The 24,092-nt window shown below is 33.6% G+C and overlaps 1 pseudogene; it reads right to left on the reverse strand.

Moving 5' to 3' along the window:
- Positions 1-200: 200 nt before the first annotated feature.
- Positions 201-24,092, reverse strand: part of LOC145564985 (linoleate 13S-lipoxygenase 2-1, chloroplastic-like) — a 32,050-nt pseudogene continuing 8,158 nt past the window's right edge.

Below are 24,092 nucleotides of genomic sequence, written 5' to 3' on the forward strand. Positions count from 1 at the left end.
AATATATGTTTAACAACATTATAAAAGTTTTTGAATTTATAGCCAAGATTTATTCCATATCATCCAACTTCCATCCATAATACAGGATTACATTAATTATACGTTATAATTAAAAATAAATAGTAACATTATTCTATGAGGTAATTTTATTTATCAAATGGATAAAAAACAGGTGGTATGTAGTTTTGTACTCATATTTCTCAAATAGAGATGCTGTTTGGAACTCCTTTACCAGTGACACCACGTTCAGAATTACGCTTCAATAGCTCATAAGGCATAACACCAACTCCATTTCTATTCTTCAAATCTTTATTAGCATTCCTTTTATCAATTTCATCGTCTAATGCCTTCAACTTTGAATCAAACTTATCAAAAGCTTCCATTATCTTGGGGTCTTCCCTCCATGATGGTTTCGGGATAGTGCCCAAATATTCCTCATCTGGAGAATGAGCTGAGAGTAAATCTAAAACTGCCATAACAGTTGCAGCTTGCATTTCAGATGGGAAGCATCGAAGGAGCGTATCCTCAGGCTTATCAATGAAAGACTTGATCACATCATCAACGGGATCTTCAGTAGGCATCGTAGTCCTAGCGATCGTAGGCCTGTTAGGGAAGTAGCCGCCGTAGGGATATTGTCCAAAGTTAACAGCTGAGTGGTGCCCTGCAGCTACCCATATTATGGTGCTGACAATGTAAATCAGATTCTTCTTGTGTTTTAAGTTTCGGCCACCACGGTTCATCTTTCTTGTCAGCATGCCCTTTTGTTCTTACTTCTGTCCACCAATTTTGAAGCTCTTTATCTGATTCTACCATACTCGGAATTGTGTAGTAGTGGTTCACATAGGTAGTAACCCATTCTTTGATTATAGCCCACATGTCTAGCCCGTCTTTTGCATATGGATAGTCATCTATTACTAGCTTTATTCCGTTTGGTTCTAATGGATCTTCAACTGCCATCCCTCTATTGAATTCCAACAAATAGAATGAAACTTATTACTAATGCCAAGAAAAATATATATTTCCTCTGTTTTTTAATAGTTGCAACACACACTTTATCACAGTATTTAAAAAAAGTGGACCTCACATGATATAATATACTTAAAATGGGGTTAAAATGTTATTAGGAGTATAATCAAGTAGGCTATGTGCTTTGAAAAAAGACAATATAATAGAACAATTTTCACTATAAATACTATCCTTTTATAGTGTGTTTTAACTATTATGACATTTCCATTTTAGAAAAGTTTTGCAACTATAAAGAAACGGAGAAAGTATATTGTAAGGAGCAATAATTAATGCAATGAAATTCAATGATTATTAATTAGATTTACCTGCTTATAAGGTCAGCTGGTATCGCTTCATGATCAAAGCGCCATGCAATGTCATAAATGTAAGAGCTCAATTGTAAGGAGTACTCCCCTGGTGAAAAAGTTGTCTCAATGATACCACCCGCGTTAATTAAATTTTGTCGAGCAAGAGCGTTAATCTCCATGGTGTATCGACAATGAGAAAGCAATAACTTATATATGGGATGCATTGCACTCAAGCATCTATGTGTAGCAATTATGTATGGTTCCGTGCAACAATGTGTTCTAAGCCTGCAATCATCATTAAGGAAATGAGAGTTAGTAAAGTAATGGACAAATATAACCTTAGTGTGATTACAAACATAAAAGTCCATGAATTCTAAGACTACTCGGTTATCAACTAATAAGTCATTTCCATCTTAATGGTTAAGGGAATGAAGTTTAACATTATTGAAAAGAATTAATCTTGTTTTAGTTCAAATAAAGGCTAGCAAGTTAAGGTACTCAGTAATTAAATTATCATTTGAGCTAATTAATAAGATCAATTTATAGAGCAAATTCATGTGAAGAGAATATTATAATTTAATGTAACCAACATCCTTTAAAAATTTTAAAGTATCAGAGAAAGTAATTATGTCAAGCAAAGTTGTACAACTAGTCAATAAAAAAAGGACAATACTAGTACCAGTGGCTGATTAGTTGATGGTAACCAGTGTCATTTGCAAGGGCATGAACCTTGGCAAGCTTCCAAAGCCATTCAGAAGTAGCACAAGTTCCTGGTGTAAAAACTTCCTTCCATTGTTCACTCTTTACATCATTTGGAGGTCGTGTTAACTCAATAGCTAGAGGTTTTAGTGTTTGTTGCTCATCATCTAGGAAAAACAAAGTTCGTGATCCATACAATGTCGTGTTTTCAAGCTTCCTGACTTTGTTCACAAACGGCGACAATGCATCATGGTAATCTATTATAAACAACCTCTTCTCTTTTATAGCCTGCACATTGTAATGAAAGATTAATCACCTCGAAACTCACAGAAGATCAATAATAATGAAGCTAAAAAATCTTAAATGTAATGTGAGTGTATGATCGTAAGATTAACCTCTTCAACAGTCATGATATTTATCTGTGTGTCCACCAGTTCAGTTGTTAAAGTTGATTCTGGGTTACCGTAAATTTTAGGATCTAGGTTACTCATTATTGGCCAATTCTGCAAATTCACAAACTGAATTAGTTAGAACAATAGTGTATGTACAATGGTATGGATTAGCTCTGTGACCTAATGACTTATAGTACTTAGTAATTAATATCTCTTCGATATAATTATGAGATCATACCGTGATACGCTTGATGCTCAAAGGATTCATGCCAGCAAGAGTTTGGCGACCGAATTCCTCATCACTTAACCAAGAAAATCTATTCCCTAAGCAACTCAATCAGAAAAACGCGTTAACTAGCTATATACCAAAGGTGGTTATAATAATAATAATAATAATAATAAGTTTGCATTGTTGAAGCGGGTCCAAAATTTCTAGATGACTCAAGACATTGTAACATGTGTTGTTGCTCATATATTTAGCAGGATAGGATTTGCTATATCTGGAGGAATGAGGCTTAAATTGCATCTCGGCTTTCCACTAATATTTTTTTTTGTAAGTTTAATTTTATTACATTGGGGCAATTGCTCACATTTTCAGTAGAATTAGGTTCGCTAAATCTAGAGGGGTGGGAGCCATTATATTTCGGATTCCCACTAATTTCTTGTAAATTGATTGATTTTATAGGTTTTATAATAATAATAATAAAGTAACTCAACCAAAATCCTGTCAAAAAAAAAGTAATTCAATCAAAAGTTTAAACTTATGGTTAATAATAATTATTATTATATGATGATAATACTACTAATAATAATAATAATAAGTATGAATGAAGCCCATACGTACGTTTAAATGTCTCGGGGAGCTCAAAACGTAGAATTTTGTACTTAAGGTCACCGGTAGCTTTGATGATACGATGAAGCCATTCTAGTGCGGTGCTTCCATCTCCAAGGTATTCATCGTTGACGGGTAGGTTAATTCCTTCGTTGTAGAGCAAATCAATGGAAGTGAAGAATGGAAAACGAGAATTTGGAGTTGCGAATACTTTCTCCTTTATTGTTGGTATAACTGCATGCAACATCGAGTAAATTGTCTTGAACTTGAATTTTGCCTCCTTGGACTTTGAGAAATTTTCATTTATAGGCACATACGATGAACCTTTATCCAATCGGGTCTCAAAAGTTTGGCCTGTACATGAATATGTTATTAGTAGCTAATTTTGTATAACATATATTCTTAAATACTGGCAATAGCTTGACGTTAACTTTGTTTATTCATACTAATACTAGTTGTGCCATTGCGCGCGATGTGCACGATAGCCCAATTCACACGTATTGGATTGAGATAAATCGAAGGTTTCAAAGGATATGGATAATGGATTAAGGAGTTCTGGTATTTGGTACCATAGATGGGTGCGGTTGTTGCTATCTAACATAACATTTGGTAAGAAGAAAAATGTTAGAATTGATGGACAATTTTGCAATGGCCACAATAAAATTGAAGTCATTATAAATTTTCAATCTGTACCTTTAAAATTTGGTATTAAATCTTGATCATTCATAAAATTTGACTATAGTACATAATTATTAAAATGATATATTTGTATACAATAAAAAATAAATAGTTTTATTTGAAATTAAATTAACGATGATAATGGATATCACTTTTAAAAAAGTCGATCTTAAAATTTGTTTTCAAATCCTTTCTTCCATTGATTTGTTTGATACCAAAACTCGATTTCCGTAGGATGTATTTCGTATGACAATAGTGTTGGGTTATATTTATTTTTGTGGAAAAGATGATACGAAGTTAAGGATAGAATGTCTAATATTTTGATTCTTGATGAGTATACAAATTTAACAATGGTAGTATGCTGCTGTACCATTAATGGAGATTGAGAGATTTGCTTGGTAGAGGAAACGAAATTGCTTGATTTGGTGACAAAAAGAGGATTTTTTTTTTAAACTTTTTTTATAAAAAATAAAACAGTTTTATTATTCAGTCAAATATTTCATCAGTCAAATAAATAAATAAATAGGATTTATCCTTAAAATTTTAATGGTTGAGATTGAAAACAATTACAATGGCTACATTTTTATTGTAGCCATTGAATAGCCTTCCTAGAATTGATATGGAACGCAATCATTAGGTAAGTGGTTATTCGGTTAGATTATGTCCTATTTTGTCTTTGGGTTATCTAATACTTAATAAAATTTGGTTTAGTAATTGAGTAGTATCCTTTTAAAAATTTTAAATTTTTGTAAGTCGTGTCTAAAAATTGATAACTCGGTAAAATTATAAAACTAACTCGGTAAAATTATAAAACTGTTTAGACGATTGACATGTGTGTATAAATGTCGTGCATATAAGGAAGATTATGAAAAGCCATTTTCTATTTTTAGAATTTTTTAACGCACGTACACTAAAGCTGTACTTTGGAAGTCTTAAGGTCTATATTCTTCAACATTTTGTCATGATTGTTGAATTTCCTACTTGATTGGTCAATTGAAGTACTTGGATTGCGTGGTCCATAAATTGTGTTCTGCCTTTCTTGTTTGCCTTTCATGCTCTTTTTTTTTCTTTCCTTTTTTCTCTAAAAAGCTATTTTCTTTTTGTGCAACAATGGCTAGCACTGACAGCACCGCCACTTCTGGAAGGGTATTTGCACCGCCAATTTGGAGATCGAATGAGTCAAGATCTCAGGAAGAGAATGCTGCAAGCTTTCGTGTGTATGTGGCGGATATGACGAAGAAGATGAACAGTCACCTGCAATTTTTGGAACAAGGAATTTCAAGAGTGGAGAAAGGCAAAAAAGAAAAAGGCGAATCAAGCAAGAAAAGAAAAAGAGGAGTTGAAAGGGATGGCTGCGGAGAATGGCCAGTCATCATTGCTGATTCAGAGAGTGACAAAATGCAAAACAATCGAACGGAGGGAGGTGATACAGAAGGGAAAGGGGAGGATGCTAAAGAAGAAAATGAGGCTGAAAAAGCTGTTGAGGAAAAAGCAGACGAGTCAGAAGAGGAAGAAGAGGATACTACAGAAGAAGAGGAGACGGAGGAAGATGAGGAGACTGATGAGAATGCTGAAAGCGATCTGAATTCCGAGTCCGGAACTCGTAGCGAGGAAAAGATTGCTGTAGAGTCAGATGCATCATTCGAGTCAGAGAGTTCTGACTACGACGACGATGATGATGATAGTGGTGCAAAGTCTGACTCTAGGAATTATCATGAAGCAAATGAAGAAACAAGTAAAGACTCTTCCATGTTTGCTATGAAAATTCCTGTAACAATTGGTCGTGAAGAGTTAAACATTATTGGTGTTTTTTGTTTGTTGATGGTGGGGAGGTTTTTGGATGAATTTTAGAAGTTTTAGGTGATCTAAAGTCTGTTAGGGGGTTTTTTTGAATGATAATCTATGGTAAGTCTATTAGGGGTTAGTGTCTTGTAAATGTAATAGGTAAGCAAGTAAGTAGGTTGTAATGATATATTATCTAATAAAATCTGAAAGCATGATGTATTTTGAAATGCTGATGTTATTTCCTTACTTGCTCAAAATTGAACAGCAAAGAAGAAAAACACTTGAAGTTTTCAACTAATGATAATAATTATGGACAGCAAAGAAGAAAAACACTTGAAGTTTTCACTAACCATAATAATATTTTGCATTATATTTACATAAAAAGCCTGAATTTATTAGGTACAATACTGCAGTAGTAGTAGTTGGTTTTTTCATAAGTACATAATGCCTGATTAATTGTTGAAGTTCATCTAATAACCAGGCTGCAAAAGCTAACTTATTACACCAACTTTCTAATTTTATAATCTATAAGAAGTGGTGTTACATAGGAACATGTACTGTGATGGAACTTGTTCCTATTCAAAACCACATTTTTCCAAATGGCTTAATGATAATGCATACTCGTTTAGCTGAGATTGCACTATCTACTAAGAAGTAGTTTAAGAATATCTATTTCTGATGTAAGCCATAGGATGCAAAAGATATAAATTTCTCATCTAAGATGGAAGTAACATGATCCAAAAAATTTAACCTTGAAGCCTAGTCGCAATGAGTAGATATATTAGGAAACATTTAATAGATGAAGCAATTACCCAACTGATCTGCCATATATATGGTTTATTGCTTCTTATATGTCTTCATCAGACTCATCATCTTGAAAGACGAGGGCTTGACGCATGGTCTACTTTTCCTGCTTAATGACTTGTGCTTTCTCTGGAACAGCTGCTTCTCCCTGGATGCTAACAGCTTTCCCTTTAAGAACTGCACGAGCGACTTGTTCTGCTTCCTTAGCTTTGATGGGGTCTGGAATTTTCTCTGTTGTTTCAATGACATCCTTTGCTGGTGTGGTAATGGCAGTTTCATTGTCAACATCAGATCTCTTTCTTTTGTGTCCAGAGTCTCCACTCTGAGATTGAGCAGGTTGATTTGATGCAGCCACTGTTTCTGCTAAAATGCAGGCATCTTCCTCTTCCTGACTGAAGGCTAATAGATCAAGAGCCTGAATAGTCTCTTTCTTGATGGTTTTGCTTAAAACCTCTACATCAATTGATTTATTAGTAGCACTTGTGGCAGTCTGAGCATGTGCAGCATCACTTGTTGGCCCTGCAACTTTGGCTATAGGTGCAGCAACATTAGCTGCAGGTGTACCAGGGTTGGTTGTAGAGCTGCTCCTTGCACCAGCATATGTGTTGGTGTCTTCCATTACAACACCTTTCAGACCCCACTGGAGAACCTTATTCTGTTCCAAAGCAGTAGTAGGGCCAATCTTGATAAAAAAGTAAGTTGTTGCTAGTTTTGAAGCAATTTCGCTAAACCTGTCGGTTTCTTCCTGCAATAGAAATAATATTGCCTTGGTCTAAAAAAGAATTACATATGCTAGCAGGATTCAGAGGTGGTTAATTATTTACCAGTATCTTTATATGATAAAGATCCTCAGCTGACACTCCAAGTAATGGAATGCAATTTTCAGTAAATGCAATAAGCTGCAGGGTCCCCGTTCCATCTGAGACATTGAAAGTGATTGTTGCCCTGCAAGAATTTATAAGTTAGTGTATGGTTGCTATGGTTATAGAAGCTTAACATTACAATAGTTTAGTAGTTAAGGCCTCCCTTTTTTTACCGGTGTGTGGCAGATACTTCATTTCGTCCACAAGCTATGCAGTTAAAACTTTCCCCAACAATCAAGTGTGTGCGCTTCCCACAGTGAGAACATCCAATGTATGTCCTGAGCCTTTCAAATGCAAGGTCTGGTGCTACAACTCTCAGCCAGTAGATTTCTTGTGGAAGGGTTGTTGTTGCCTACATTATGATATAAGTGATTACATTGTTGTGTGCACATGGGCTAGTTTCTTGTGAAATTCAAAGTGTTTAAATGCAGGGAATGTTTACAATCTGGAAACTACAGGGAATACAAAAACGTGCTCATTATTGAGTGAAAATGATTTTTGCCAATACATGATTTTCAATTTAAAGGTGTTAATGTGCAATTCAAATATTTTACTTCAAGGCTAGCTATGACATGCAATCTAATCTAAAGCCTCTACTACATTGACAGTGTAAAATCAAATGATATCACTTGTATATTACCAGGATAATTTAGAAGAATAATAATATGTATACCTTCTTTGTTCTGATGCGATCTATGGTTGTTAAAATTCTTTCGGTAGGTGGATTTCACGCAGCTGTAACTCTATTTTGCTGATCAATTAACACACATCGATGTTTCCTTGCCCTATTATTAAAACGTGTGATACTTATTATTGAAAATATCATTATAAGATTTAAAATGAAATTTTGAATCTAAAAGGTTTGAATTGGTATACCATTCGGCCAATGCAGCTGCTTTTTCACCTTCAGGATCCCTGATTATCTCAGTAGACGTGGTTGACTCAATCTGAAAGCCTGTAATTTTGATATATTATTAAGTGTATATCATGTTATTGATAGTGTCTAAATTAAGGCAGTTAAGGCAAACACATTGCAAGCTATATCATGAGTTACCTTTGCGAGTGATAGGACGTAGGGCTGTTATTCCTATAACCTTAAAGAGGTCACTGTCTGATACCAGTGTTTCACATTCTGGTCCAGACAAATCATTCCATGTACAGACTTTCACTGGCTGATCAGTGCTGAAAATACATGGATAGATATATAATTTTTTGAATATTAGGATAAGTGACTGTGAAATATTCAAGCTTATTTATCTAAATAGTAGATGCAATTACCTATGATCTATCACCATTAAGTCGCGTACAAAAGACTCCTTATTCAGAGTTGTCACAATCTTCCTTGGTTCTCTAGCAACATACAACACAATAACAAGTATATCTATAGCAAGTGTAAGTAGCTTTTAGGTGCCAAGCACGATATATATATATATATATATATATATATATATATATATATATATATATATATATATATATATATATATATATATATATATATATATATATATATATATATATATATAATTGTATATGGATTGAAAAAGCAGCTGAAATTTGTGGAATACCATGTCTAGCATCATCATCAGCAACTCTTGGAATAGAAGCAAGTGATTGGTACTTTGGAAAGACTATTTCTTCTTCAGGATGTAAGGATTGGATGATAGTTCTACTACCTAATACCATCTGAAATTGAAGATCTGATTCTTTCTGCCTATATTGTGGATCAAGTGGTCTGATCAAGGCATTAGCAATGTCATAATTGCCTCTAAACAGAATCACATTTTTATATGCCTCAACTTGATCACCAAAGAGCGTGAGCTTCATGCGATTTTTCTATCATATTATATAAAACACAATAAGAATATGAGATCATATATCTACACATAATGATTTATAGAAGACATAATTTGCATTTGCATATGACATGTTTAGAATATACCTTGTCATCCTGTACTATTATATACTGGTATATGATCTTTTTTCAGATTTTTGTGGCCGACTTTTTTCAGCAATATTGACCTTTACTTTATACGATTTACTCGATACATTGAGTTCATTAAGAAACCTTCGTTGGGGTGCCATAATAGAACTGGCTATTTCAAAAAGACTAATTAGGTATAAAAAATTGAAAGAAACAAAATTTTTTACAACTTTACAGAAGGATTACTAATAGTTAAGTAAAATGCATGTGGTACAAAGATTACTACAGAATCACAACCAGCTTAGGCATAACAATATGCTTAAAATTACCACAAAGACTAATCCGTGTTAATAATTAGAAAAATTGGCTTGCTTAGCAACTATAACAATAATAATGCTCATATTTTACACAAAAGTTGATTTGTTTATAATAATTAGTTATAAATATCCCCTTGTTTTTTTTTTCTGGTTATTGTATCTACTCTATAGCAAAGCAATTTAGCACACTGATCACAAAACCTAACTCCTAGCTTCTTAAAATAATCTAGCCTTTAAAATTTTCCTTACTTTTTAACAATGACAAAGAGGAGCTTAGCATTATTCATCTTGAAAGTAACACGGAAATGGTGGACAAATTGGTAATAATATGTTTCATAGGCAATACTATTTGAACACACTGACCATTTGTACTTAAATAATTAGTAATTCAATTCAATTTGGCAAGCATAATACAACAGTTAAGCTAGTAATTCATGGAAAAACCAAGACTGATCTTCACAATAATTAGATCAGTGTTAATGGGTAAAGATATGAATTTAATAAAATCAAAGTTTAATTATAAAGGTATTTGTAGTATTACATGTAGAACATTGGTAAATCAATTTACATATATCTAAATTAATTCATCCTATATACTACCATTTTCCATACTAATACAGAACTAATTTTCTATTGCAAATTTTAGAGTTTTAGAGTTTTGTAATAAACTAATTATTGTCTAAATACATGGTGTATGTAAATTTGGAATTCCAATTGATAAGTAACAATAACATTTTCGGTTAAAGCATAGACAATATTAACAATGAAATCACATAAACAACTTGTATTCTGACAAAAAATGCCTTTTCCTACCAATAGTATCCAGTGTTCTATAATAAATGCTATCATGTTTATAAATGTGTAGATTGATATTTAGCTACCATAATATTTGGTTCTCAATTTGACTATAAATTTCAAACAAGGAAATTGAAAAGTAAATAGAGTTTTCATACCTGACAGCAAACAGAGTCAAAGAATGTGGCAGCAACGTTGGTGTTGGAGAATTGATTATACTACTGAGTTCCTTCTTCTTGCCTCTTTCCTTTTTTTTTTTATAAAAAAGGAAAAATTGCTTTAGATTAGATTATTACTCTAGCTTATGATGTTAATATGAGCTCAATTGTAGCAATGAATTTATAGGGGCTGGAATCTAGAGGAAGCTTAGCAAAGATAAGTGTATTCAAAGTTACTGTGTGTGTAAATAGTGGTCTTCTTTATTTTTTTGCTTAAAATCAGCATTCCATACTCCTAGAGTGACTAATATGATACTCTATGGATGAATAGTATGTACTTTAACTGAATATTTTACTATGTACTTCTATGTATTTTGTTTAGGCTATTTACATTAAAAAATTATATCTTAGAGTAAGTTACATTTAATCTATATTATTAATGTGTTGTGTTTTAAAATACACAACTCGCTATGAGCATACGTTAATTAGTAAATCTCGATTTTTAATTCTAGTTGCCTTTAATTTAAAATTTACCATGATTAAATGTATAAAATTTATGCTAATCATTTACACGCATTTCATGTTATTACTTTATCGTAAAAAATAGGAAGCTTAGCAAAGATAACTGTATTCAAAGTTACTGTGTGTGTAAATAGTGGTCTACTATATTTTTTTTTGCTTAAAATCAACATTCCATACTCCTAGAGTGACTAATATGATACTCTATGGATGAGTAGTATGTACTTTAATTGAATATTTTACTATGTACTTCTATATATTTTTTTTAGGATATTTACATCAAAAAATTATATTTTAGAGTAAGTTATATTTAATCTATATTGTTTATGTGTTGTGTTTTAAAATACACAACTCGCTATGAGCATACGTTAATTAGTAAATCTCGATTTATAATCCTAGTTGCCCCTAATATAAAATTTACCATGATTAAATGTATAAAATTTATGCTAATCATTTACACGCATTTCATGTTATTACTTTATCGTAAAAAATAGGAAGCTTAGCAAAGATAACTGTATTCAAAGTTACTGTGTGTGTAAATATTGGTCTGCTATATTTTTTTTGCTTAAAATCAACATTCCATACTCCTAGAGTGACTAATATGATACTCTATGGATGAGTAGTATGTACTTTAATTGAATATTTTACCATGTACTTCTATATATTTTTTTAGGCTATTTACATCAAAAAATTATATTTTAGAGTAAGTTACATTTAATCTATATTGTTTATGTGTTGTGTTTTAAAATACACAACTCGCTATGAGCATACGTTAATTAGTAAATCTCGATTTATAATCCTAGTTGCCCCTAATTTAAAATTTACCATGATTAAATGTATAAAATTTATGCTAATCATTTACACGCATTTCATGTTATTACTTTATCGTAAAAAATAGGAAGCTTAGCAAAGATAACTGTATTCAAAGTTACTGTATGTGTAAATAGTGGTCTGTTATATTTTTTTTTGCTTAAAATCAACATTCCATACTCCTAGAGTGACTAATATGATACTCTATGGATGAGTAGTATGTACTTTAATTGAATATTTTACCATGTACTTCTATATATTTTTTAGGCTATTTACATCAAAAAATTATATTTTAGAGTAAGTTACATTTAATCTATATTGTTTATGTTTTGTGTTTTAAAATACACAACTCGCTATGAGCATACGTTAATTAGTAAATCTCGATTTATAATCCTAGTTGCCCCTAATTTAAAATTTACCATGATTAAATGTATAAAATTTATGCTAATCATTTACACGCATTTCATGTTATTACTTTATCGTAAAAAATGATATCACTTTATCGGACTATACAAACACTATCAAAAATTTTAAACTATGCTTGTACATGACCACAAACTTGATAAGGTCATTTTTATTAAATTTTATTGCAATTAATCAAATTGTATTTTTATTTTTTCAAGGGTACCTTAAAAGTTCATAGTCAAGTGGTTTCCCTTAATCTCCTCTCATTCACTTATATTGTCTTTTAAGAAAATCTTATAGATGTTTGTCAGTAAATTGCACTTCAGTGAAATTTGTTCTTCCTTTTCTTTCCATTTTTCTTTTTTCTATTTCTTTGAATACCATGTAGCCTTATGTGAGCATGCCACTTAGAAACTTTGTCATCACATTATTAGGTGAGACATGTAGCATGGTTAGAACAAACCGACATTATCACAACTATACTAAAATAAGAGCTATGCACTTATAATAGGAAAGTCTTAAAACAAACACATATGTGTGTACATTTATCTAATACAAGCAGCTACTATTAATTTTTTTCAGCAGGCTATTTGTTGTTACATAAGAACAAAAGATCATGTTGTTTTGCCATTTTAGAATCGTAAATTGGTTGCTGTGCCACTGTAGATTAGATAAATACTCCGATCCAGCTTGATCAATTTCATAATCATCAACTCCTTGCTGTAACACAGAAATTTAGATAAACACTCTAGCTTGAGAAATACATTACTGCAAAGCTGTAAATGAATCTAAGAAATTTGGCCAAAAGAGAAAAATAGTGTATTCCCCCCCCCCTTAACTCTGAAACTATAATAGCATACCCTCTTTAAAGCATGATTATATGATAGCATATTGTAGGAAAATCTTTTTTAAAAAGAAAAAAAGAAAAAAAAAACCCCAGGCTACAAATGGCATGGTATTGAATCAGACAGGGCTTAGGATGGGAATGATTAGACTTATAACAGAATGAATCTTGGCAAAGGGAATAAATACCATTAGTATGGTAAAATATAAGGAGTCAGTGTCTGATTTCCTGATTATATAACTGATTAAGTGCAAGCAATCTAAGTATGTCACTATAATGGGAGCAGAAAGTGCAAAACAGGATATGTCAGAAAAATTCCCCTGAATTCTTTGTATGAATCATTAATTTATATCTCAATTGAATCTGAACTTTTATAAAGTGGCGAATAACGCCAAAACACAAAAACCAGGCAGCCTTGAATGATTGTCCTATTATATCAGTAAAGATTATGCTATTAATTGTTGTATCTACATACTATATAGTATATAATGAAGGGCATAAATACTGTAATTAGGACACAATAGAAGATATATTATTCATTACCTGCTGATGTGGCTATACAATGCCAGCCATTCTGAGAATGTCATAAGATATGACATTTTTGACCTGACCAGAATGTTGTTGATTATAATGTGGTTCAGTGACTACACTAACATTAGCTGCTTGTTGAGCCCGTGAAAGTGCAACATACAGCTGTCCATGTGAAAAGCATGATCGGGGGAGATAAATTGCAACCTTACTAAGTGTTTGTCCTTGTGCTTTGTTAATTGTCATTGCAAAACTAAGTTTCAAGGGAAACTGTTTTCGCTGAAATTGAAAAGGATATTCTGAAGACGCAGAAGGGCTTAAGTTTATTCTCGGTATTAACACATGCTCTCCTTTGTTATGCCCAACAACAATCACACACTCAATGAGATTAGGAAAGAAGCGCTTGCATAATAATCGTGTTCCATTGCACAGGCCTGATGATGGCAAAATGTTTCGCAGCAAAATCACTAGACTATTTATCTTTAGCACAAGTTCGTGGGGACTCATACCTCCAGGACAAAGCTTATTTATAAATTCAACAGGATAGATAGAGCAATTATCATCAATCACTGAATCATAGCTTCTATATGTGACTGCTTCACTTGGAAATTTATCAATCAACACTGCATTTATAGCATCCACATCTTCATTCATTGGCGTTAGTATAGCTCTTGTCGTAAAAATATCTTCATTGAATGGAGGCATATCCATTTATGGAAAAGCAGCTGAAGTCAGTTGCACATTCTGTGGTACAGCAACATCACAAGGCTGGATAATTTTTGATGGCAACTCAACAAATTCATTTTCACTTTCTTGCAGCTGACCATTTCCAAGAGCCAATAAAAAAAGAAGCATATGTTGGATCATGCCTAGCTCGGATATTTTCTGTTAGCTTGAATTTCATTAGCTTTGGCCACAAATTAGAACAAACTAAGCTGGCTGCAACTGCTTCCCGTTGGGTTTTTTGTGGCACAACAGGTAAAACCTGCCTGAAATCTCCCCCAAATACAACAATTTTGCCACCAAACAGCAATTCTGGGTTGCATTTATCCCTTAGCAACACATTAAGAGACTCAACATTCTCTTTTTTTGCCATCGAGGCTTCATCCCAAATGATAAGCGTTGTTTCTCTGAGTAATGCAGAAAGGCTTCCCTGCTTAGGCACATTGCATGCAAGAGATTCATTGGTATCCAAGGGGATTTTAAAGCGCGAATGTGCAGTCCTTCCTGAAGGAATGTTGGCTGCAGCTATACCCGAGGTTGCTGTTGGCAGGATAATCTTATTCATGAGTCTTATTTCTGCATACAGAGCATTATATAAAAAGGTTTTACCAGTTCCACCAGGTCCATCAATAAAGAATGCTCTAGGATTTTGTTTTATAACATAATCCATGATGACATCAAATGCTTCTAATTGAGCCTGGTTCAATTTATCTTTACATTCTAAACACTGTTGCGGTATTGGAGCATTTAGTGCATCCTCAATATCTTTTGTCCTGCGTATCTCATCATCATCTAGTTCTAGTAACTGGTCTAATCTAAATACAGCAAGAGAACTACCCATTGACTCTATAAACCATTCAAGCGATTTTACAGTAAGATGTTTTACTTTAGCTGGATTAGAGGCATGCTTGTGTCTAAAATCTTCAGACAAGAAACTATAGTATTTCATCCATAAAGAAAGAGGGTCGCTAGGCTGACAAAAGATGAGTATAGTAGCAAAAAGCTTGCGAATTGCATGAGGCATCTGAATGGCACAACCTTCCTGTAAACATCGATCAACTGAATCATCTTCCTCCAACAGTCCTAGTTTCAATGCAGCTTGTTGAAATGTGCTACATAAATGGCCATTTACTGTTTGCAGTGCTTCAAATGATGTAGGACCCTTAACATTGTGCAGCAACAACCTCAAAAAATATCTTTCACCTTCAGATGGCCCAACAAATGCCAATCTTCCAACGCAAAACTTTTTGTTCTGTCTTTTCTTCCAGCGCTTAGCTGATGCATCCCATACATAATGTTCACATAACTCATTATACAACCAAGTTGCTCCAGAACCTAGCTTAATATTCATCTGGAAAAATTCTGTTAGGCAAGTTCTTGAACGCCTATCATCTGACACCACTGATGTTAACCGCTCATGAGCCTTGACACAGACAGTCTGTGAGTTAGGTAGATGTATAGGAAGAGGAAAAACCGGAGGATGCATCTCATACAGATCAAAACCAAATAACCGCCAAGCAGCTTCACAAGGAGAAACCCATCTACCAGACTGATACTGCTGTATTTCATCATGAAGAGGTATGTTATCTCTGGACTGCACAACATTAAAGGATATCTTATCATGCCCCTTATAAACATACTTATATAGGTACTTAACTGCTGATATTGTAGAGCAGACCTCAACATTTAAATGGCAATCAAATTAGGATAATAAATAGGGATTATATGGAATCACCCATCTATTATCCATAGGAGTTTTTCTAACAGTGACAATCTGTCCTGAATTCTGTCTTCGATACATTGGATACCCATCTGAGTTATTTCTCGTTTCATCAGAGAATTTCTTAGGATAACCATACTTGCAATGACCCGGGCTCTCTTTGTGTTTCATACAAAGACACTCTAGATTGAGGTGACCACAAGGACCGTGCATCATATGCTTGAGCACAATTTTCCTAAGATAACTATTGCTAACAGGAGGTATCTCAGCACACACAAACTTGTCAAAGTCAGCAGGGCATTTGATCTTATAGTCTGACTTTAAAATAATGAGAAAATGGGCATGAGGTAAGCCCCTTTTTTGAAACTCAATAACATAGATCAGTGCAGCTACTTCTCCAAACACCATTTTTTTCTTAATCAAGTGTTTCAAAGCAAGCACTTTTTCTCTAAAGACTCTTGCAACAATATCCGGTCTATCTTGTGCCTTTTCTCCTACAGCAAGCTGTTGCCTAATCTCACACCAATTAACATTACATGTCATTGTCACAAATAAATCTGGCTTCCCAAATCTCTGAACTAATGACATAGCGTTTAGATATCTCTTTTTTAGATCCCGAGGACCACCAATAAATGTTGGAGGTAAGATCACTCTACGACCAACATTTGCTGCACAATTTTCCCCAGATTCAATAGTATCAAGTATTCCTTGATAAAGATCAGCTCTTATGGTTTGCTGATTTTTACGAAAAAAATCCAAACGTGTTTTTTCTACCTTAACATACATATCGACAATATACTGTTGGAAGCACCTCCCTGCTCTAAGTAGCATATTATTGGGACGACACTGAAGCTTGTACGCATAATATTCCCTAGCTGAAATCTGCCTATCATATTTTGATGAGCCTCCATTAGCACCTATACACAAAACAGCAATAAACAAGACAAGGAATATATAATCTCAGTATATACCTTCAATTGTTGAATTTCATGTAACGACCTTTCATTGACTTAAGGTGATTCATCTCTTACCTAACATATAGTATTCCTATAAAAGGCAAACATCTAGCATTCTTATAAAAGGCATCAGTTGTAGAAGGCACTTACGTCTAGCCTCCTCTTCCAACAAATCCTCAGTGGAATGCACAATGCATGAAGAGTCAGGATCTGGCTGATTTTGCAGCTGTTGTGCTCCACCCTTAGACATTTTTTTAAGACCCTGAGTCCAACCACAGTCACCATACGGAAAAAGCAGTGGATATTACAATGGATCGTAGCATCCATAATAATGCATAATCCTATGAGATGAATTTTTTTCCCCTGTAACCAGAATGTGAAGACTTTCTAACTCACTCGAAGAAGTGTTCTCTGGCAAGATGACAGCAACTTCATCAGTGGAAGGAGCATTGTAGACGCGCTGATCTGGTACTGTTGTCTTATTCAATATAATCTATGTAGATTCAGTAATTGAAATGTCTTTTAATGATCGAAAAAATCTAGCATAGGGATTTAACTCGGTGACTTTCATAAGAACAGCCAAGACATCTTCCCTTAGTTCTGGAAAACAACACAGACGTTTTTCAACTTCCACCTGACCATCATAGAAATAAAGTTGCATATATTTTGGCCCTTCATCCCCAGGAATTAAACCTGAAAGGTTATGATAAATTTGCCCATGCAATTTAAACACATATATTCCCTTTTTTTCCTGGCATCCGTTTTTCCACCCAATGATGTGAAAGCAAACGTGTTGTTATACAACCGTATATATCTTCTGAAATGCTTTGCATCTTCATCCATAGAGGTGAAAAGCCTCACCAACTCAGGAGGGTACTCATGTGTTGCAATCTTAACCTCACCATCACAGCAGCAGAAATGTAGTGTCTCAAAGGCAAACTTAAGTGCCCCACACTTGCAACACTGAGTAGGCTGGGGAAGCTGGTAGGCCTCTACAGGAAGTTTCTGGCCAATCAAAGCATCAGGGACCTCTGTTTACCATACCATATTTAGAAATATTCATATATGTACTCATGAATTTGAAAGGCAAATATTTAGGCAAGACTGTAAAATTGATATTAACTGCAATTACTTGTGATAGGATGCCTGGTGTGCGGTATCTTTGCACGCTTAGCAGCAGGCTGTGTGTGAATCCTAGAAAAAGTAATTCATATGATTAGAATCATTTCTTTACTTGTGAATAACTTACATCACTCACTTTACACAACTCATAATTCAGATGAAGCTATCTGCGATACTGCATACCTTGTTTACATAGTCCTAAATAAATATAGAACCTATAGAGAGTTATTCAATTTCAAGACTAAAGGATATGGACTAGTTAATGATGATAACAAAACGTAGTGATTCCCATTGCTACCTAAACAGCCGCAAACATTTAAATGCAGGACCAAAAAACTGCTCATCTTAATTCCATATCCATGATATACCTTTCTATTTCACTCTGAGTTTCGGTCTGTAAATTCCTTAGACGTTTAGTGTTGTACCCACCCGAAGATGATGGTTCTCGTAAAAATCGATCTACAATACCATTTTTTTCAAACAGAGGTTATAAAGCACATTACAATATCATTGCAGTAAATTAAAGATATATTACAGCACTTACTCATATCTGACTTAATATGCTGGTTTCATCTACTCAAAACCATAATTGTTTAGTGCAACTACTTTTAAGAAATCCCATGAAATAGATGACTGCAACAAAACAACCTCTTTACTTACTAAACAAATCAATAATAAAGCAATCAACACTAACTTAAGAAATCTTGTAAATACATTGTAAAATAACATGACATATATTTTATAAAGGCAAATAGATTACTGAATCCATACGAAGATAGAACTAACTATATTATATAATTCAATATATAGTTAAACTTAGATGCATAATCCATACAAGCGAGGCAATTATCAAAGTCATTACATTACATAACTGACTATATACGTAAACCTAAATTGATAGTTGTTACTCCCAACAAAGAGTGATACATGATTAATTCTTACACATATCAAATACCATAGTCTACTAAAGTAATATAGCCTAATAACCAAGGAAAATAAGCCAAACAACACACATGCACCACCATTATTTCCAGCCCTACACTTAAACCATCTAATCCTTAACAAACTTTGCACGCTTGAAACAGCCATCAAAATCCTCTGGCACTGGAAACACTGAGCGCATCTCACAATCAGCACCAGCAACAGGAGATGTCTCTGCATAAATGTGGCGCAGAAGACGCTTCTTAGGAGGCAGAACTGGTGGAATAGATACAGGCACCTGAAACTCTTGTCCAAGAGGAGTAAGACAATCTTGCTCGACAAGGACTGTAGAGGGTTCAAGCTGTTCTTTAATTCCAAGCACACGCTCCTTCACATAGCCCTCCCTTTCCAAGGTACACAAGACAACATCAAACCTAGCCGTTGTTACCTTATAATTAGCATCAACTATGACAAGATTAAAGACATCAGTGAGGTAGTCAACAGCCTTTCTAGCAAGGCTCTGCTTAGCTTCAGCCACTGTTGAGCCATGATCACTAAACAAGCATCGAAATCCTATGCCATCTCGATGAGGCATAATAGTGAACCATGAAGTGTACTGCTTGGCAGAATGCTCAATAGTCTCAATCGGAGTACACCTTATATCAACAGATCTAAAGATAGCTCTTAGAATAACAACAAAGTCAACAACTATCTTCTTATGTTTGCTTCCAAGATCAATAGGAACATCTTCATACATATTGATTTTAGGCTCTTCCCTCTCAATACGCTCAAGCTCCTCTTTCTTAAATCAAAACAACTGACCACAATGCTCATACATTTGCTTCCTTAAATAAGTCACATCCTCAACAACTATGTCATATTTCTTCATAAGATCATAGACAGCCTTTCTAGCAGCCACCTCACAAGACTCTTCTATACTCTTAGTATACCCACCAATATAAACAGAAGCGATGGGACCACAGTCTGTCTTAATAACCACACAAGCAATGCTTCCAGGTTCATCAACAAATTGGTAATCTGGATCAGGGAAGTTCAAATAACTGGTAATCTGCTTCAGGAGAGGACGGAAAGGCATCACTACTTGTGTGGGTGGTAAATCCATCACCTGTAAATAGGGGGAAATTCTTAATTTAATTTCATAACAGTAACCATTACAATATAGCCCACACATGCAAATCAAAGAACCATTTTCCTAGTAGCATCAATTAGCTTCTAGACTACACATTACAAATAACTTATTTTTGTACAGAAAGAGCAATAATTCTTCTGATCATCTTAAAAATTAGTATAGTGTTGATGAGTAGCTCTCTCATTAAGTCTATCATCCAATTAATCATCTATCATAGCTATAACTATATATCCTATTGTTAGAAGGATTTACATAACCATAGAGCAGCATACAAATACCTACAATTGTAAACTATAACTTAGGCAACGTATCCATCACTCTATATCATAAGTCCTAAACTCTAAACACAGCTTCCTATTCCTCTACTTTCTCATCCCTCCTCCAAGCCCTCCCCTACAACACACCAAACACACCCTCTTTACAACATGAATCACCCAACATGATTTAGATCAAGCTATGTGCAACTACTATGATATAAGCACCATAGACAAATAGAAAAAGCACAAGCAAAACATATACTACCAATAGGACCTTCTCTTAAATAAACATAACATAAACAAAGCACATATCAATACAAGCTAAACACCATCAATCACAATCAAACAACAAAAGCAAACGCAAAATATCCATAACCACAGAAGAGCAGTGTATTATGCTAAGTCCTTGTCATACTCCTGTAATGCATAGGAATATTCGATGTCATGGATAATCAGATTTCTGGTATAGCAAATACTTGGCAGCTCTTGTATGACAGAGTCCATATGATGATTGTTGATTAAGCAAAGACTACATCAAGAAGAATATAGCTTCCAAGTAATTCGCAATAACTAAGTTACCTGATTAATTCTTGGCTAGAACTAAGGATTTGCTGTATATCTTTTCTATCAAGTTTGAGTGAGAGCAAATTACAGAACATCAAATTCGAAAACGCAAAGAACAACTTTTTTCTAAAAACAAGGCTGCCCTATATATATGCAAGCACCCACAAACTTGACTCCCCCCAAAAAAAAAAAAAAAAAAAAAAAAAAAAAAAAAAAAAAGGGAAAAAGAGCTAGCTAAACTCCTATATACTAAAGTAAATTTATAAGTAATACTCATAATAACACTAACACAAAAGACCATAGTACATATTCAAAGCCATGCTTGGATGGTCAAATGACCAAAATAGTAACACATAACTTGACCCCCTAAAACAAGGAGGACCATATCACCATAAGCAAGCAACTTCACTGACTTCCCCCACTACCTTCCATTTCCTCCCTCTCCCTTTTTTTTTGGATTAATAATAATCAATTTAATAAAAAGGTATCCTGGTCTTAAAAAATAACATATTTAAAAAATAAAATCCACCTAATTTCCTCCCTTTTTTTTCTCAATAATATATATATATATACAAAATCCCTTAAATAAATTACTACCTACCATTTCTCTGTGAAAAAACCAAGCTAGACAAATATAAATCTAAACAAAAGGATATCCCACACATCTAACTAATCCAATTTCCCTAATAGACACTAAAAAATGGTCAGCCTAAAATAAAAATCTCAAACACCCTAAAATTTGACTATGAATTCGATAAATAACAGTTCTTTATGACTTTTACACAGATATAAATCAATAGAAACTAAATTGCCAAACTCTGATTGTTAAAATTGCCAGATTAAATTGCCATGGTGGTAATTACTCCTTAATAAACCCCCGTAATCAACACACTGTATAATGCCAACGATATTAGCATTATGGTGCTAATTAACAGGACATGAACATGCATCTATCATCAACGTTAATTAATCACTATGCTTCATTAATAAAACCAGAACATCTATAACTAACTATCCCTACCATAACAAACACAACAATTTGATTAATCTATACCCCACACAATACAACGGAATTAGATAGCAACTAATCTAGAAAAGCTTTCAATCAACCAACATCTCTAATTTTTTTTACATAATCGAATCCAACCTATAGAGCATAACTAACATACATCCTAGCTCTTCTAAGCTTTCCAATTGAGCACATAAAAGAACCACACGATCTCCGTAGATGACACCATCCACACACAAATCAGAAGAGCTATTGAACCTGCAAAATACACCCATAACACAAAATCAAATACAACAACAACAAAGAAGATAGTATTTAAAAGAACATAAAAGTCAACAAGAAAAGGAACAGAAAGAGGATGATATTCCCCTCTTTTTTTTTTTTTTTTTTTTTAAGGAAGGACATTAAAGCAATTAAATAATAAAGAACGAAGGATAAAAGCATCATTACACTATTTATTTGGAATAGTAACACTTGTTGTGGCTTTTGAAAGGGTTATAGATATATAAACTTTGACTGTAATATGTTATTGGATTAGTATCAATGTATAGACTCTTACATTACTTTTATCATTTGTTTTTATCAATACTTTAATTTCTCTAGTTTTTTTTTTTTACATGTAATCTCATGTAACATAATTTGAGGAAAAGATAGAATGATTTAAAAAGGAAAATAAACGAAATAATAAATGCATATGTTACCAATCCCTTACATATTCTCGCTTTGACAAAACCGTTTGTTTACCTTAGCTTTTATTAACACCTCTATACTTATTAACAATCTTTGAAAACTCAAACATTGCAATTGAATATTCAATAGCAAACGTAGCCGGATTTTGCATTTTCAAGCAAGCATTTAAATTTAGAACATAGATTAATTGATCTATATCAATTATTCAATTGAATTATATTACCTTCAATAGTAATTTTTTCACGTCCTGTTCTACAACGTCTTGGGTAAGGGTGTTCATTACCACCCAATACTGGTCTTAATAACTTAAGACTTTTTTCGGGATCTCCAAGGTCATCATATGTATCATAGTCGTATATCCTCTGAAAGCTTTTGCGTTCTTCTTGTTCCTCTCCATATCCTCTCAATTGAAGAAGATCATCCTTCCTCAGCTTCACCAATCCTTTTGGTGTTTGTGATGGCAAGTATGACTACAAAATTTATATTAAAGCAAAATACATGTTAAGATCTATCTTTGAACATTTTTTCTAAATAATTATTTGTACAAAAATTTTATGTCGTCGTTAGGTTATCCTGGCTTATATTTTACGGAGTATCAAAATGCATGCTACATACCTATGTTTCTTATTATTTGTGAAACTTAAAATATTATTTTGTTGCACCTAAATGAGAAACGGGGGTAGTATATTATTTTAAAATTAAGATTAATGAAGTACCTTGTTAGAGAAGAAGACCCTTGGTTGAGGATCGTCATTTTTGGAAGCTACCCATGAATTGCAAGTAAATTCAGATTTGCCAGAACGCAAGTCAAGGACAATATTTTTGATGAATACCTCTGTCTTCTGTTCATTTGTAACACTTATAGCACCCACCTCACCAAAATCTTCCGGAATATTAAAATTTGCATTAAATTCCGCCTCGTTAGAAATCTTGATATGATAAGCGTATTCTCCAAGTTCTATAAATTAGCCAAGGCAAAAACATCTACACCTTTTATCCAGGTTAACATAGAAAGAGGGGAGGGTAAGAGAATCACATCCCAAGTTCCTTCACTCCTTTAGCTTACGTGAAAATGTGTACACATGCATGATCCAAACTCCACATCTATACATCTATATTTCCATACTTATCTATTTAAAAATGTTTAATTTCTAAAAATGTTTATGTCACATAGATCTGTAATATCATTGTGCAACACCATCATTTAGTTAGCATTGTGCCAAGTCACCACTAGCATTGCACCAATAATTAAATACCATTACCATTTCTGTATTTTATTATTTTTTCCATATTTTCTGAGCATATATACCGATA

The sequence above is a fragment of the Chenopodium album genome, chromosome 10 (genome assembly GCF_948465745.1).
Source record: "Chenopodium album chromosome 10, dcCheAlbu1.1, whole genome shotgun sequence".
In the NCBI taxonomy this organism is placed as follows: Eukaryota; Viridiplantae; Streptophyta; class Magnoliopsida; order Caryophyllales; family Amaranthaceae; genus Chenopodium; species Chenopodium album.